Here is a 16719-nt window from a genome sequence, read left to right as displayed (position 1 = left end):
TTTGAAAATAAATGTATTGAAAGGTAAAAGCTTCTTGGTGAAATGAATGTTTTTCATAACATTTAAAAACGATGTAAAACAAATATTGATTGTAGAGAGAAGAAAGAGTCTATATGTAAAAATAATAATTTTATTCATTTAATAAGGTTCCCATTTTCGTGGAGAACGTATATGTTTTACAGATTTAACATGCAATACTTTTTTTTTCATATTAACATCATGATTCTGTAAATTTTCATTTTTGATATATCCATTGGCATGTTGATTTCAGTCAAGGCTTTTAAAAATTCGTTTTTAGCTGGAATATTAATATTTTTCTTTTTGGTTGTAAAAAGGATGTTGAATAAGTCTATAATATTTGAATGCTTAATTTTTTCCTTATGATAAAGTACTTCGCCTTTATCATTCCACTTAAGAATATCAGGATGTCGCTTTAAAATAGCTAATGCATTTTGTGCTTTTCCTCTCATTCGTAAAGGTACACTGTCTAAGATAACAGTAGAATAATCAGTTACAGTCATCTGTTTGTCGCCGTCTGTCACAGATGAGGGGGCTTCTTCTTCCTCTTTCACTTTCTTCATCTCAGCTGAATCGTCTAAAGAATTTTGTGAGTCGTCTTTAGGAGTTTTAAAGGGTGAATTGTATTCCTTTAAGTTCAATTTCTTTTGTAAAAGTTCATAATAACGCACTAATTTCTCACGATCGTCATCTGAACTGTTTAAAATATGCATCATGGCTTTATCCAATTCACTTAACTGTTTATCAGAAATGGTATGCTTTGTCATCATCTCTTCTGGAACTAACACATATTTCTTAGTGAATTCCATTGATTAGTCCTGTAAGAACACTGAGAGCAGCAGGAATCAAAACGTTTAGAAAACCTCCTTTTTGTAAAATTAATTTTCGTTTCTTCACAAGAGAAATCTTACGATTTCCTAATTTTCGTAAAGTTGTTTTATGCTTACAGAGAGACTTCTTTTGTTGCTCTGACAATGGAACGTTTCCTTTGAGTATGTTTAAACTACATTCGCATATAGCTTTTATGCAATTGATATTAATTTTCTTTAATAGATGTTTCCGTAACTTTAACGGACAAATGTTTAACAGCTGTAACTGTCTTAGCTGTTTCTTGACCAGCGTCATTTTATAAAATGATGATGCATTTTATAAAGCTGTTGTTTTTATTATTTTTTAATAATGTTTCATTTGATAAACATACTGTACTTGGTTAGGTAAAATTTGGGTGCGTAAACGTAATTCTTCCGGAGTTTCACTGCGCAGATCAATGAATAAATAAGAAAAAGGTTTCTTGGTTGCATCTTCATATACTTCTTGAAAAAACTTTAAATGACGCGGAAAGAGCTGTTTTCCTAAATGTACGATTTGACTGACATCTCTTCTGTTTTTACACAAAATCAAATAGTGTGCATTTAAAGTCACTTCACGCATTTCTTTTCCCTTGTGAAAAAAGTTTTGTGTGATAAAAATAACGCTTAAATTTAAATGATGACTTCCTTTTGTAAATAAGTTAGTCAGACGTTTATCATTCCCACATTCGCTCATCAAATCGTCTATGATGAATAATGTGTTGGAACCTAAATATTCTTGATATTTAATTGGTAAACCTTCGACAAAAGTAACATTCGGTATATCATTATACAGTGGTTGGTAAATTCCATAACACCATACTACTTTATCGGGAATCGTTGAAAACATTTCCTCTTTATACTTTAACAGTTCTCGTACAAAATAGGTTTTCCCACATCCAGTGGGTCCCGAAATCACCATTGTGAAAGGATGTTGTAGCTTTGGAAATTCCATATTAAATGAGACAAGACACATAATGTATAAAGTTTAAATGTATTTATTGATAGAAAGAAGATCTTACATGAAATTTCTTGATTACAAAATTATATACTTTAATATCATTAGATATATGTTGAGGTATGAAAGATAACAATATATCATTGAGAGATTGTCCACGACATTTACAATGTAAATAGTATATGCAATATTGACCACATACTGCTGTTACATTAGTTTGGAGAGTCATCGAATTAAAGTCCATCTGTGGAAATCGTTCTGCATACTTGGTTATCGGTCCAGGAAAATAGGATGGGTCATGTCCATAGGAATCGAAAAATTCTAAATGCTGTGGGGATGAAATGTAAAAGGCTAACCAGTGACTACCTGATTCAGATGCACGATCTACATTAGCTATAAAGCAACTTGGATATTTCTTGATCTCGATAGGGAGTCGATCACTTGCAAAAACTCCCAGAAATGCTTTTCCTGTCTTTGCATTCTGAGAGAGTGCTCTGTTTATTTCAAGGCTGTCCATTGCTTAATTAGCAAAATCGCATAGTACATGACGAGATTTTGTTATTTCAATCACGTTTTGAAATTCTGCATAGACTAGCACCGAGAGAGTCACAGAGAGAGCTTTAGCAAATTTAATTTCTACTCGCAAATTGCCTTGATGCTGTAAGTTAAAATGAGATCCATCACACATGTCTGGAGTTAAATCGAAAGCATATAACACATGCCCTTTCACAAATTCTTCTCGAGATAAATAGATGCCTTTGTCGCGATTAAATCCAGAAAAAAAAATTGGTAAGCACGCACATAATGATTAGATTCGAAATCAAGATCCATTGGTTTACATGGAACGGGTTGTCCATCTACATAAATCGATATAAAGTTGACATGATGATGGGCAAACAGAAAAGGATTCATTGAATATTGTCCATTCATTGCAGCATTTTCTACACAAGTAATAATGACTCGCTTGGGCATCAATCCTAAAAATACATTATCTTGCATAAAAGACCAACTTCCCTTAGAAACTGAATATGTTTTGCATAATACTCGATCTATAGGGTATTTAGCAGAACTTTTTTCCAACGCTTTTACATGTCCGAGAGAGACTCCAGGGTTTACTTTTACTTTTCTGATAAACAAAGAAGCATGATCCAAGATCACTTTATAATCGGCATCTTTCTCAGTAGAAACTAGACAGAAAGCAGATTTACTACGCACCATTTTAATTTTCACATCAACTAAATTTAACATGAGTCGATTTTGTTGAAAAATGTCACAATGTAATTGTCCTATCAAATCCACACTTTGACTGTTTTTTATAAGTTCACCGCGAGCTTTTAGTCCAGCATCCGCATCTTGAGCTAAGACATCTATTTTATTAGGTGAAGTGTCTTGGAAAAATCCTTCGCAGGTGAGTAAACTTTTCTTTGCATCTTCCCCATAATTCAATAATGTTTCGATGAAGGCTCTATAAGGATAGGTATTTGTCGCAGATGAAATGTTTCTTTCATTTAAACTTACATCTACTTGCGAAAAGAGAGAATGTAAAAATAAATTTACAGGGGCAACCGGTTCTTTGTCCGTTAAACTGGATCCGTCTGCCTTAACTACTTTAACTTTCACGTGTATATAAGAAGCAGCTAGATCAATATAGTCTTCACCACTGCCAGAAATATTAAATTCGATAGGTCCTCCATCTCGTATATTTGCGAGAGGGTGATATTCCACAAACTGTCCTTTTTCTATAGCTGTTTGCGTAGGAGGAATGGTAAATAAATCTAATTCAGATTTGACGCAAACGGGAGAGTCTCGATGAATATACGAAGTCATACTTTTTTTTTAAGAGAAAATATCCTGTGCTTTCACCTTCTTTGATCGGTGAGAAATGGTACGCTTTTTCCTACGTTTCTGCTTTTTATTGACTCGTCCAGAACCAATCATGTTCTTCACTTTAGTAGCAGCTTTATCTGTTAATATATTTCCGGCTTCTTTCAGTCGACGCTTAGCAGCCTCTTTTACATCTTGTCCTTGTGATACATCATTTAACAAATTCAGTCCACTATGCCATACTTGTTTTCCAATTACTTTGGCTCCTGATTTAATAAGAGGTACGGCAGCGCGAAAGAAGGATCTGAATAGACCCCCTAATCCGTATCCTCTCTGATAAAGATTACCTTGATAATAATTCAATCCATGTCCTGTTTGTTGTACATAATAATCTTCAAAAGATTTTTGACAACACTGATAAGGTACATACATTATGACAAGTATTTTTGACGGAAATGAAGTTTCACGTATGACCTTCCTCGTTCAAATGGCGTAAATGCTCCCATATGCGTTCTTATATCGATTTCCAAAGTGTCTATCATTTTCCGATTCACAGGTAAATAATGAGGTCTATCAAATAGTGCACTCACGACTTCTCCATCGCTACCTGTTACTCTTACAATTCGAAGAAGAGGAGCTAAAACATCTCCTACGATTTGAGGTTCTACAATATCCGTATATATCATTAATACACGATAATGTGCATAGGGGTCGGCTGCAAAAGGACTTTCTACAACAGTTTCGGCACTATCATCTGTAGATGTAATTTCCATAGGTTCAAAACCTAACATTTGTGCTAACCCATCATGTAAAATCACTTTAGCGTTATTTTTCACTTTGATTTTCACTCGTTTTGTTACTGGGTTATAATTAAATATTATTTTGTTTTGATGTTCTTTAATATAAATAGCTTTTAAAATATCAGGTACTGTTTCATAACATCCTGGAGGTAATCTACGACCTAACATTTCACCATCTTTCTCTAAAACAAATCCAATTAAGTTATTGTCTGCATTCACATTGTACCATGTGTGCGGATATAGCAATTCAACCAAACCAACTTCCCACATACCTTTTAATTCAATGGGAACAGGTAAACGTGTTATAAAATGTGAAATTTTATTTTCGGGGAAATAATTCATAGAGCTATCGCTCGGAAGTGTTACGTAGAAACTCATTTTCACAAATGATTCGGATACAATATTTTCTCACACTTTATATCGAGAGTAAATTAGAAGCTGGAATCCATTGATTGAATTTGTCGGGATAACCGCGATATTTTACAAAGTATTCTGTCTGTTTCTTACGCATACGTTTCTTTAAAATTTTTTCAATGCGATATTCCTCTTTCAATCTCACTTTCTGCAACTCTTGTGCATAAAACGTTCCTTTTACTGAGTCTCCAAGTAAATCTTTAATTCTATACACACGGCTGGATGTCTTTTAACACACACTGTCACCACAAATAGTTCTTCCGTCCAATTGGTTTCATAACCTTTTTCGAAAGTAAGCTTTAGTTTGGAAACACGTACCACATCTCCTACAGCGAATATACATTTAGAAACGTTAGAAGGATGATCTTCATACAAGGTAAACCATACATCACTCTCATTTTCTGAATTGACTTCTATGGGAGCTCGCTTTATACTTGAATGAAAAGTAGCATTATAACTTTCTATTAATTTGTCCAAGACATCTACATATTTATATGTATTTCGAGTCGTAAAGTATTTCCACATTTTTGTTTTCAAAGTGCGATTAAACCTTTCCACCACGGATGCTTTAGTAGTATTGAATGTATTGAAAAGTTTAACTTGATTTCTTTTTAAAAATTTTATAAACACTTTATTTTTAAATTCGGTGCCCTGATCCGTTTGAAGTAATTTTGGTTTACGTTGGCTCATTATTTTTTGAAACGCTTTCACAATATCTTCTCCTCTCTTTTGTTTCAGAGAAATAGCCCATGCATATTTGGATAATATATCAATACAGGTTAATATATATCGATAACCATCATTATGATCACGTAAATGTGAAACATCCACTAAATCAGCTTGCCATTGTTGATCTATAGAATACACGATTACTCTATTCGTTGGAAATTTTCGGCGAATCGGCTTGTGAAGCGTGTACGCATCTATTCCCTCTAACCATGTTTGAATCTCTTTCCTGGAAACTTTACCTCCTGCAGCACGATGTAAAGCTTCAACACCACCAAAACTTGCAACATGAGCCGGATCCTGATACGATAAATTCATATTCATAACCTATTGAATTATTCTTCATATGGATAATGATAAATTCCCACTGTCGTTAAGACGTAGCGTAAAATCAATAGGAATTTTATGAAATTCTGTAAAAATATAGATGGATGATAAAATAACACATAAAACAGTGTATAAACACACCGCAACGGTGGCTTCTCCTGGGGCAGGCATAATTGCAATTGATGAGCTGATTCAAATTCCATTTTCTTATATAGGCTTTTTTACCTGAATCTGAATGTATCCCGTCAGCTTAGTGGTTAAAATCTTCAAACTACTGAGCTGGTGAGATATTTTGTTTGAGGGTTCAATTCTATATTTTGAATCATACAACATTTTTTAATAAAAGAAACTTCTAAATAAATTATTTTCTTTTTTCGTCCCTAGAGGACGCCATGAGCAATTCCTAAACAGATTATTTTCATTTTTCATCCCTAGAGGACGCCATGACCCCGTTGCCAATTAAAAAAAACTAACTTTTAATGAAAAGCAGGAGGTCTACAACTCAATCAGTAGTCTACGAACACCTCAACTCCACTCGAAACCACGCCTCCTAGTGTGATGACGTTGCCTTTGGCCCCGCCCTCTGTGATGTCATTGACCACGCCCCCTGATCCACTGATCCACCTGCCGCAGAACTGTCATTTTTATACTACTGGTGTCCAGAAATTCGAGGGAAAGAAGTTTTGTAAATATATAATAAAACATAGTTAAAATATCTTTGTGCTAAAATTGCTCCGTAAGATGTAAGCTGTTTCACCGAATGCAGGATGAATTCAGTTCTGCCAAGTAGAATAGTGAGATTCCTGAGGTAAGGTAATGGTGGAGGAGTAAATATAGAAATTTTTTTACGCTCGTTCTTATAATTTTAAGTGGGGTACCATCCAAAGTATCTCCTAACTTATAAAAGTTGCCAAATTTAGCTATATTTCGCCAAAAGTCTAACTGCTGACAAGATCACCAAAAATTTGGGGTCTCCGATCGTATCAGAATTCTTGACATGTTGTGAGTCGGTTACAGACATAAAATTTTGTAGTCAAAAGCATAACAAACAGTTATACGCTCATATGCAAACCAAAAATAGTCATAGTCTTAAGAATACATAATAAACATACAGAAACAGGCAATAAAGCAAAATAAATTGAAATAGGTTATGCACAGTATTTTAGGCAAATAAAAAAAAATGTTACATTTTAAACCACTTAAGCACTCAGATAAGATTATGTATTAGTTTTCTCAGCGAAGTAAGCAAGAATCAATGTCATTACTTTATTTTAGTAAAAATGAAAATAGGTATTTTGTTAAGGCAAATAAACATAAGAAAAAGTCTTTTCTGTACTGGGCATGCAACTTAAGGGCTTAGAAGCCTCTTTCATTAATTACACTAGCGCCCACCAGCGGCCGAGCGGTAAAGTCGCTGAACACTGGTAGTTCGGTCCGAGGCTCGAATCCCGCGAGCGGGCTGACTGCATGGGCGTTTTTCGTGGTTTTCTGCATGTGTAACGTGTATACGAGCCAGTTTCCCTTACAAAGTCCTCCACGAAGGCATATCTCCCTTTAGGCAGATAGTCCTAGTGTGCTTTGCCATAATTAAATAAACCAAAAAACAATTAGTTACACTAACATTGTAGTCATACTGTCACCTGCATGGTGCTCAAGGTTCTAGTCAATGACAAGCGCAGTCTAGCTTTCCTTGCCAAGATAAATTTAATGGGATTGTTCTGATGTAACTGTCAGACAAGTGAGAAAAGTCAAAACAACAACAATACTAACATCACTCATAGCAGTGTGCAAAACGTTTATAGAAATTGGGACACATATGCAAAATGTTTAATGCAAAAGCTTACAGAAATTGGGACACATATCCAAAATGTTTATTGCAAAAGCTTACAGAAATTGGGACACATATGCAAAATGTTTATTGCAGAAGCTTATAGAAATTATTATTGAAATGTATTATAACCAAATGCATTTTAAATTACATGAATTATGTGTAGTATTTTTGAACAAACAAAAGCTAAAAATACACACATACGCCGAACGGCAAGGCTTTGGAAACTAGTTATTTGCCAGGTCGAGGGGAAGGTTTATGCTTCTTGCAGTGGCAACATTTGCATTAGTATAACGTAACCTGACGGAATATAGCGGAAGCAAAATTTGAGAAAATATAGTATATAACGCCAATAAATATTTACCCTAATTTACAGCATTTATTGTTATGTATTATTCTGGTTGCAATGCGGCAACCCATAATTTACTCACATTTTCATACTCAAGAATTTTTTTGAATGCTTAAAAAACAATACGCAGAAAATAAAAATCAAAATAGAAGATCAAAGAGCGTAACTAAAAGCACAGAGTGATATCTCAAAGTCTCATTGCCCCTAATAAGGGGAAAAAAAAGTAATTTTTTGAAAGGGTCTGAAAAGCTCTCATATCTCCCCTGCGTTATTTTTAAGAGGAAAAAGGTAAAGAAGAAAAAAAAAAAAAAAAAAAAAAAAAAAAAAATGAAACTCGCGTTGACGATATATATTGCTTTAATTATAGCGTACGGCCATAAGCCACGGTTTCCATAAAAATTAAAATAAATATACTTTTTTATTAAGGACAGTTCCTTTATACCAAATACGGTAATATATAAAGCAAGAAAGGCTATTTTTTTGCCACTTTTAAAAACCATTAGAACATTTTTAATTCCTTGCGGGGAAAAAAAAATCAGCATATATTTTAATGAAAAAACGTGTTTTACATGATAGGCGATGCACATACGATCCTTTACTAGTTATTGTAAAAGGATGACCTGTTGAAATAAAACTTGATTAATCTATATAATGCATTAGACTTTAGACATTCATCGTTAAAACAATATTAATGTACATGCTCCTAAATTTACACATAGGTAAGCAGCATCAACCTCTCTCTTTCTAAATCTTAATGCATTTATTTGGGCTTATTGGGCTTATTTTATATTTGAAAATTAAAAGATGTCAGACCTGAAGCTCAATTTTACATGCACCGCAGAAAGCAGAAAATTAGTAGCATAAAATATTTGACTTATTTATAAGCTGCATACTAATGAAGCTGTCTCACGTATTAAGATGAATAGTATTTACACATGTGTTACGAGAGACACGTTTATTTTTACAAAAGAAAAGTACATTAGAATAAATTATCTAAGTTATAGTGTAAATATTATGCACTATATGCACATTAATATATACGTTTGTGATTATATTCGAGCTTTAAATGGATTAAAAACTACGTATAGAGCTTGTGGTTTAAATAAAATAACATGGCTAAAACAGGTTGACACTTTCTTTAAAAGAAAAGTATGGATGTAAGGATCCTAAGTTTTACTAACGTTTATTTTATTTTAAAACTGTACTGTCACTTCTTATTTTCTACTTCCGGCCAGAATTAAACGCTTTAACTTATTTATGCAAATTGTCTTGCTAACGCCAAGTACTTAAGTTGTGGCTTTTTGCCAAGCAAGAGAGAGGAAGGAGTTATTGGAAGCAAGCCGCTTACCATTGTAGTTTTACGAGTTTTCGCTCTGTTGCTGATTGCCTTCAAGGCCAGAGGTTTAGTCCTCTTGATAATTGCAAACGTATCGTAGTTTTAGCAGCTCGGCGTGCTACATACGGACCTTTGTTAAAATAAAGGCCAATCTTAATGCTAAGCACTTGTATACTAATTCAAAGTTAGTTTTAATTAGAGTTTTAGTTAGTAGTTTTCAGACCACAAGTGGTTGGTCTCTGTATTCCGAAGTTCCGGAAATACCTGTAAAGATAGAAAATAAAGGGTTTCGTATACCCTTCCTGCTTGTGTTGTCTATTTCACACCTTCCTGAACATAGCTTGAGTAAGCTCCCTGTTCTTATTCAGGACCATTCATGTTCCAAAAGCAAGTCAAAAAAGACACTAGTCCTGATATGGAAACTATCGATTGTATCTATTATACAGAAGAAGCTTTTGAAATGAGAATCGTTACGGAGTGAGTCAGGTTGGCGTAGTAGTTTGTAATTTCCTGCTGGGTTATTTAAGTTTTCCTAAGGTTAGAATCACGTTACATTTTACTTCTATATACGTATATCCTACGACAATCCGAATATGTAAATTAGATGTAGAAAGGTTAATTAAAGAGTTTTAAGTCTATCCCTATGTCTCTTTTCCGATATTAGATGGGGCAACCCTATTATAAGGTTTTGTGAAGGCATGTTTGACTTATTTCACCCTGCAGTTTACCTACAGCCATGACCTTTTGCTTTTAGCCACGGCAAGCCACGGCACTTAGGACGTTTTCATGGCGGCCGTGGGAAACGTCTCTGTGCTTATACTGTAGAGGACGTGATTGAATTTTGGGCTACAATGTGTGCTTATACGTATGTGAGCATATGAATACTTATTCACATCTGGGTGTCTGTTGATGTGTAATTCAACATAACCATAGCTATGTACGGTTAATAATGGATCATCTTTCTTATAATCAAAGAACTGAATAGAGAACCCGCTAAATTAATTCATCCTGGAGCATAATGGAGTGAAGCAGTTTATTGTTTCTACCTTATCTTTCGTAGTAAAGTAGTTCTGACTTCCTTCCCGAATAAAATTAATTTGATATCATACTGTTGAATACCTGATGTAAGTCTTTCATTATATACACAGAAGGAAGGAATAATATAAATGGATATTTCTTACCAACCTGTTTAAACATTCAATGGGCCAAAATATTTTATCTCATATAGGCATCACATGCCGTCAGAGTAAAGCGAAACTATTTCTCAACCTTGGATAATTAACCCGAGTAAATACAGAACAATTCTTCTTAATGAAAATAGAAATCTTTTCATAGCAGCTTCTGATCGTACTTTGTAACAAAATACTGTACGAATCTGAATAAAGTACAATTGATATTCCGCTAATGTTAATTTCCAATTCAAAGAATCCTTGATTTATAGATACTGTGAAGCATAATTTCTTAGAAGTTTTCTGCGAGGGAATGAAGCTGAGTGACGGAAAGTATTTAATTCGGAAGAAAGACTGTCAAAATAAAATGAATTTATTTGTATTGTATTTTAATTACATCATTAGAAAAGCAAAATGAACTTATACTTTTTTATTCTTTTTAAACTTCTGAGCAACCAATAGCTGATGTTTCTTCCAAAATTAAATAAAATTCATTCGATACCCAAACTCTTTGAGTTTCATTTTCTGACGAGGGAATTCTTCTGGTTTTTGGATAAAAATAAAACCAGAATTTGACTTACCCAAGTCCTTAATTTCTTCTTAAATAATTCAAATCAGCAAAAGGAATATGAAGTTTACACTGATGTTGCATAATTTTTTGGGGAGAAGGGGAATGATTTGAGTGTTAAATAGATAGGCTACGGATCAGTAAATAGAAATGTTATAGTAACTTACGTATCACGCTACTCATGTATAAGTTAATGCGTATTAATAAAAAGGTTTTAAAACTAAGAAACGAAATTTCTGCTTTATAGGGAATATAATTAAGATTAATGCTGTGACTTCGTTCACCAAATTCGAGTTTTGGTGAAGGAATAAATATTTATAGTGGCTTAGGGTGCTTTGGTGAAGGAATAGATATTTGCAGTGTGCAAATTTGCTCTCTGCTTAATTGAATTTTGCAGTTAAAACAATACCTGCTAAATAAATTAAGAAAAAAGAAAACAGCACATGAAAAGTTTAACAAAGAAAATAAATTGCAGCGAATGTCTTTAAGGCATTTTGAGGGTTTTTATTTTAGAATAAAACAAATTTTAGATGTCAGGTTTTCACTTCCTCATGTATCTTAATTAAAAAGACATTTTCTTTTCAGCCAATCGATTATAAAAGGGATCAGTGATTAGTCAGCTTGCCATAATAAAGAAATACATAAAAATCAAGTTTAAGATATTTTAATTGCTTTTATTCTCCCCCCTTCCAAAAAATCAAGTACATATAACAAAAAGATTTTATATAGTAAATTGGTTTACTATACGATGCTAGTAATGAAACATTTAAGCACAACACTTTTGGTTTAAATCAAAAGGTAATGAATAACTTAAAAATTAATTAAATATAGCTTAACTTGTCCACAGTTTAACTATTGCTTAAGCTTGGAGGTGCCATTAGGCGAAAACAAGCCCAATGGCTCAACGCCGCAGAATTCTCATCGCTAGAGAATCAAAATTAGAAACATGGCCGTCAGGCAGGCAGAACATGCTCTGATTTCCCCTTTCAAAACATTCCTGTAAAGATTACTTCCTTCCTTCCACCTAATTTGAATATCGCGCGTGCTGGAAATTCGCATTTTAGCAGGGAAATGAAATTAGACTTGAAAGGAAAGGTACTTAAAATAGTGGATTAGAAAATTAAACGATAACTCAACACTTTCAACACTTCCTACTCGAAACTGTTTAAGAGTCCCTCCGATATGAAATGTGTTTATTTAAATGCTTCGTTTACAAGATCTAGTTCATTATCTTGTAAGATATTTCATGGGCTAGGTTTCTTTTTAACTATAAACTTCCCTCTCTTGTTTGCAGTGTACTTTACCTGCATTGTTTTCATATAGCTGAAGGTTTAACTTTCATATAACCGAAGGTTAAGGTTGTTTGAAAGTTATCAATTCATTTGTTATTAATTATAAAACCAATGCTCTTGAATACTAAGAATAAAATCAACATCCCAGACTACACGGAGTGTTTGCTTAAAAAATTCTGGTAAGTTCATATTCAATGTAATATCTTACTTATCTTTGCTTAGAATACAGATTAGTTTGCTCTGATAATGCAGTTATATGCAACAAGGTTTTATTTTTGTCACGGTAAGTTACTCAAGGAACGAAAATTAATCCATATAATTCTATTTCTTAAGAAACTTATTTGCTTCATGATGTTGAAAAAGTATCAGTTGTTCGCATTTCCTCAAAAGAACTTCATCATTGTTGAAATTGTAAAACATTTCATCCCTAGAACGTGCTCTAAATTTTGCACTTCAATTTATTTCTGCTTATAAAACTCAGCAGAAATTTAGAACTTGTATTAAACTGAACTACAGTTGTTATACGAATTAATGCACTCAACGGTTAGGTTATATAATATGGTTTTTGATTATAACAGGCCACCTAAGAGGTATTTGCACTACTCCGCAGCTAATGTTTGTTTTTGTAAAATTGTCTCAAAAAGCCATAGGATTGCTAAAAGCATTGACAAAAGTGAAAATTAACTAAGTATTGTTTAGCAGTTTTATTTTTCGGTGGTGAGGTAAGTAATAAATAATAGGTAACTTTTTAACTGTTTACATTTTAAGAATGTAAACAGTTAAAAAGTAATTTAAAATGTTCGATCTAACTCATTTTTTTCCTTCACTGTTTTGCCCATATTTTCTTCCAATGTTAAATTTACGCCGCTTATAAAAACTTATGCTTTAAGTATTCTGAAGCTCTTACGCTAATATGCTGTAACGAATGTAATGAAGAATGAATGTCTACAAAATGTATTGATTGAAATTAATCACTAAACATGATTGTATTCAATCACATAACGAACAGGTAGGAATTAAAAAAGCTAATAAAATTTGAAATGGCTCTCTTGTAGATAGCATTTTTATTTGTCAAATGCCAGTTACATTGGCCGTTAGGCCATTAAACTCCTTGCTTGCCAATAACGCTGAAATCTACAAGAAAAATTTGTTAGTGCTTCACACTCGTCCAAATGTTCCACCGTCATTGGCCGTCCACTATTACATAAAACACACAACGGCGAATCAGCTAGTCCAATGCGAAATAAATGATTTTATAGACAGTCACGTCCCGTCAATAGTCTAAAAGATGCAACCGCAACTGTTCGCGGGTGGTCAGGAACAAAAGCTGGGTTTGATGAGAGAACACTTCAAGAGTTGCCCTCACAAGCAGACTTTTAGATAACATGAGAAGCTAATACGTGAAATTTCAAACATGAGAAGCTAATACGTGAAATCTCAAACATGAGAAGCTAGTACGTGAAATCTCAAACATGAGAAGCTAATACGTGAAATCTCACTGCTGCAAATTCCGAAATACGTAATCATAACCATATATTTTTTCATTAGGAAGTACATGTATGGGATCGTATCATTGAACAGAGTTATCTTGTGTTCTCATATTAGTACCAGACATTTGACAAGCCCTTATAAAGCAGTAGCCCTAAATGCAGAGTAAATAAAATATGCATTTGAATGAAATGTATTCTAGAGCAGTGGTCTCAAACTCAAACTGCTCGAGAGCCGAATGCGCAGACAGAAAACAGCTCAATTTCTTTTAATAAAATGAATTTTTTTTTAATATAATTAAATATTTTAAACTAAATAAAAATTTTCCTTTGTAAACATTTATTAAAACATTTATAAATAATAATAATAATGACGAAAAAAATTAAATTTATACTTGTTTTCTGTAGGAAACATAAAGGTTGGTATCTGCAAGAAATTTCCGTTGATTACACTTTGTAATAAATAAGTATACACAGTTAAATGATAAATTTTCAGGCTGATATTTATTAAAATAATTCTAATACATTGATGTTTAATTAATCACTAAATAACTTTACTTAACTAAAAATAAACAAATTACAAAAGCTTCCCAGGTGACTTGAGAATAAATAGAGAAGATATATATTTTTAATTTTTTAGTTTTTTGGACGCATACAGAAGGTAACAGACATTTAATTATAATATAATCTTACTACAGTTTTCAAGTACAACATCTGATGACTTTTCGGTTTTGATAAAGTATGTAACCTTGGATAAGAATTACTGGAAACTATCTTCATTACGAACTATAAATGCTCATCGGTCAGTCTGTTCTTCTTTACCTTCATATTTCTTCGACTAATTTTCAACTGCAGGAAAAAAACAATTGTTCACATACAAATTTATTCCCAAACAAAGCGATTATTCTTATTGCAGAAATTCGTAACTGAGGATATTTTTAATTTTGATAAGTACGAATAGAAGTTATTCAAATCTGCATCTTCAAATCTTTGAATAAGATTTATATTACAGTGTAAAGTAAATAGCTCTATCTTTAAAATTTCCGTGGCGTTACACAAATTCATTTTTAATGACATTGAAAATAATGTAAAACTGGAATCAAAATCATTAAAATCTTAAATCGTTCTTCAAATTCTCGCCATAATAAACAATATCATAATAATGCTAATTAATTTACGAGAAATGTATTCGCGGGCCAAATGAAGTTGCTTCGGGGGCGTATGTGCCCCGCCAGTCTTCTCTAGAGCACATAAGATAATGCAACGCAAAACTTGTGAAGCGGTATTTTGGTTAAATTTATAGCAGATCAGAGTTATAAATAAAGATACAGGTGTGCGAAAGACAAAATATTGCTATTGCACCATCTTGAAGTTAATCGATAATTGCTAGAAATATTACATTTGAGGCTCATCAGTAGAACTTCTGGCAAACAAAATCATTCATTACGCGAATGAAAACAATTTTAGTAAATAACTAGAGAATAATATTAAGTACAGATAATAGTTTTTGGTGGCTGATATCCTAAACATGTATTTATCATTTAAGTCAGCTTTAATTTTTGGAGATTTTGGTCTACGTTAATTTATTGGTAGATTATAATTCCTAACTTGCCAGATAACTTAGGAAAATTACTTATTTCTGAAAGTAACAAAAATAATAATATTTTACTGTTGTTATTACTTTTTGTATAATTTTGTATATATTGCTCACAAATACTCTGTGATCCTAAGTTGGTAATATGTAGAACGAATTAAAATGCTTCAAATTATTCATAAATCTTTATTTAGAAATGGCAACATACTAGTCTTTATTTCTTTAATACTATAAGATCATATATGTCAGAAATGTATTCTTAAATGCGCCGAATTATTTTCTCAGAATGTGAAAAATTATTTTCTGCTTTTTGTGCTAAAATCATTTAAGTTTTATGTCACATCTTCTAAGTTTTTAAATTATAATTAATTTTTCTTTGCATGATTAATTATGGCTTACTATATTTTACGATAAAAATTAAAATGAATTTCATTCCTACTGTAAAATTAATAAAATTAATATGAATTATCTAGTGATATTGTTCTTGAGAAATTTCCTCATCCATTTGTATTTTGATGCTGTTTAATTTCTCTCTATGTGCAGAGGCTTAAGTTTTAGTCTAACAAAGCAATTTATAAAAAAATAATCTATCGTGAAGTAAAAATAAAAGCAAATCGCTAAATTAATACCCGATGAAAAATTTCATATCATTTACAGCGCAAGATATGAAACTTATATTATAAAACTCTAGTCTATTATTTGTTAATAATAGGTTCACTTTTTTTAGAGCAGAAGCAATAGCTTCCACTAAATTTATTTTCACTATTTCCACTTTCCATATTTATGTTAAAATAATAGTCTGTCTAGAATATTAAAAATTTAATTTATATACAAAGTTTGAATTTATATTTCGTTTATCAGATTGGGTTCATATGCTATTAATTAGCTAACGTAATTGATTGGTAAGTAATTGAAAGCCATATTCAGTTACCTACTATTTTTCTTTGTCTTCTGTTTCAAACATTTAATTTCATAAAATAACATTTTCCAAACGTGATATTTTACGTGATTTCTTTCAAAAAATTTTTTTCCTTCTAAAGACTTGACTATATTTAATATAAATGATTGATGTAACATAGGTTTCTTATTTTATACAAATTTTATTTTCAGCGTTTGATTCTAGAAACAGCTCATTTTTATGAATTAATTTTGAAGAAAGATGGAATATTTAAGTATCTTAC

General features: G+C 32.4%; 1 long non-coding RNA gene across 1 annotated transcript in view; it reads left to right on the top strand.

Moving 5' to 3' along the window:
• LOC146992729 (uncharacterized) overlaps positions 1-16719 on the top strand; it is an 89018-nt gene that overhangs the window by 1024 nt on the left and 71275 nt on the right. The gene's annotated exons all lie outside the window — the stretch shown is intronic.

This window comes from Stegodyphus dumicola, chromosome X2 (genome assembly GCF_044657685.1).
Source record: "Stegodyphus dumicola isolate Sdum_Otavi_A_Nest chromosome X2, ASM4465768v1".
Taxonomy (NCBI): domain Eukaryota; kingdom Metazoa; phylum Arthropoda; class Arachnida; order Araneae; family Eresidae; genus Stegodyphus; species Stegodyphus dumicola.
Note: the sequence above shows the minus strand (reverse complement) of the source record. Positions and strands in the feature narration are given on the sequence as shown.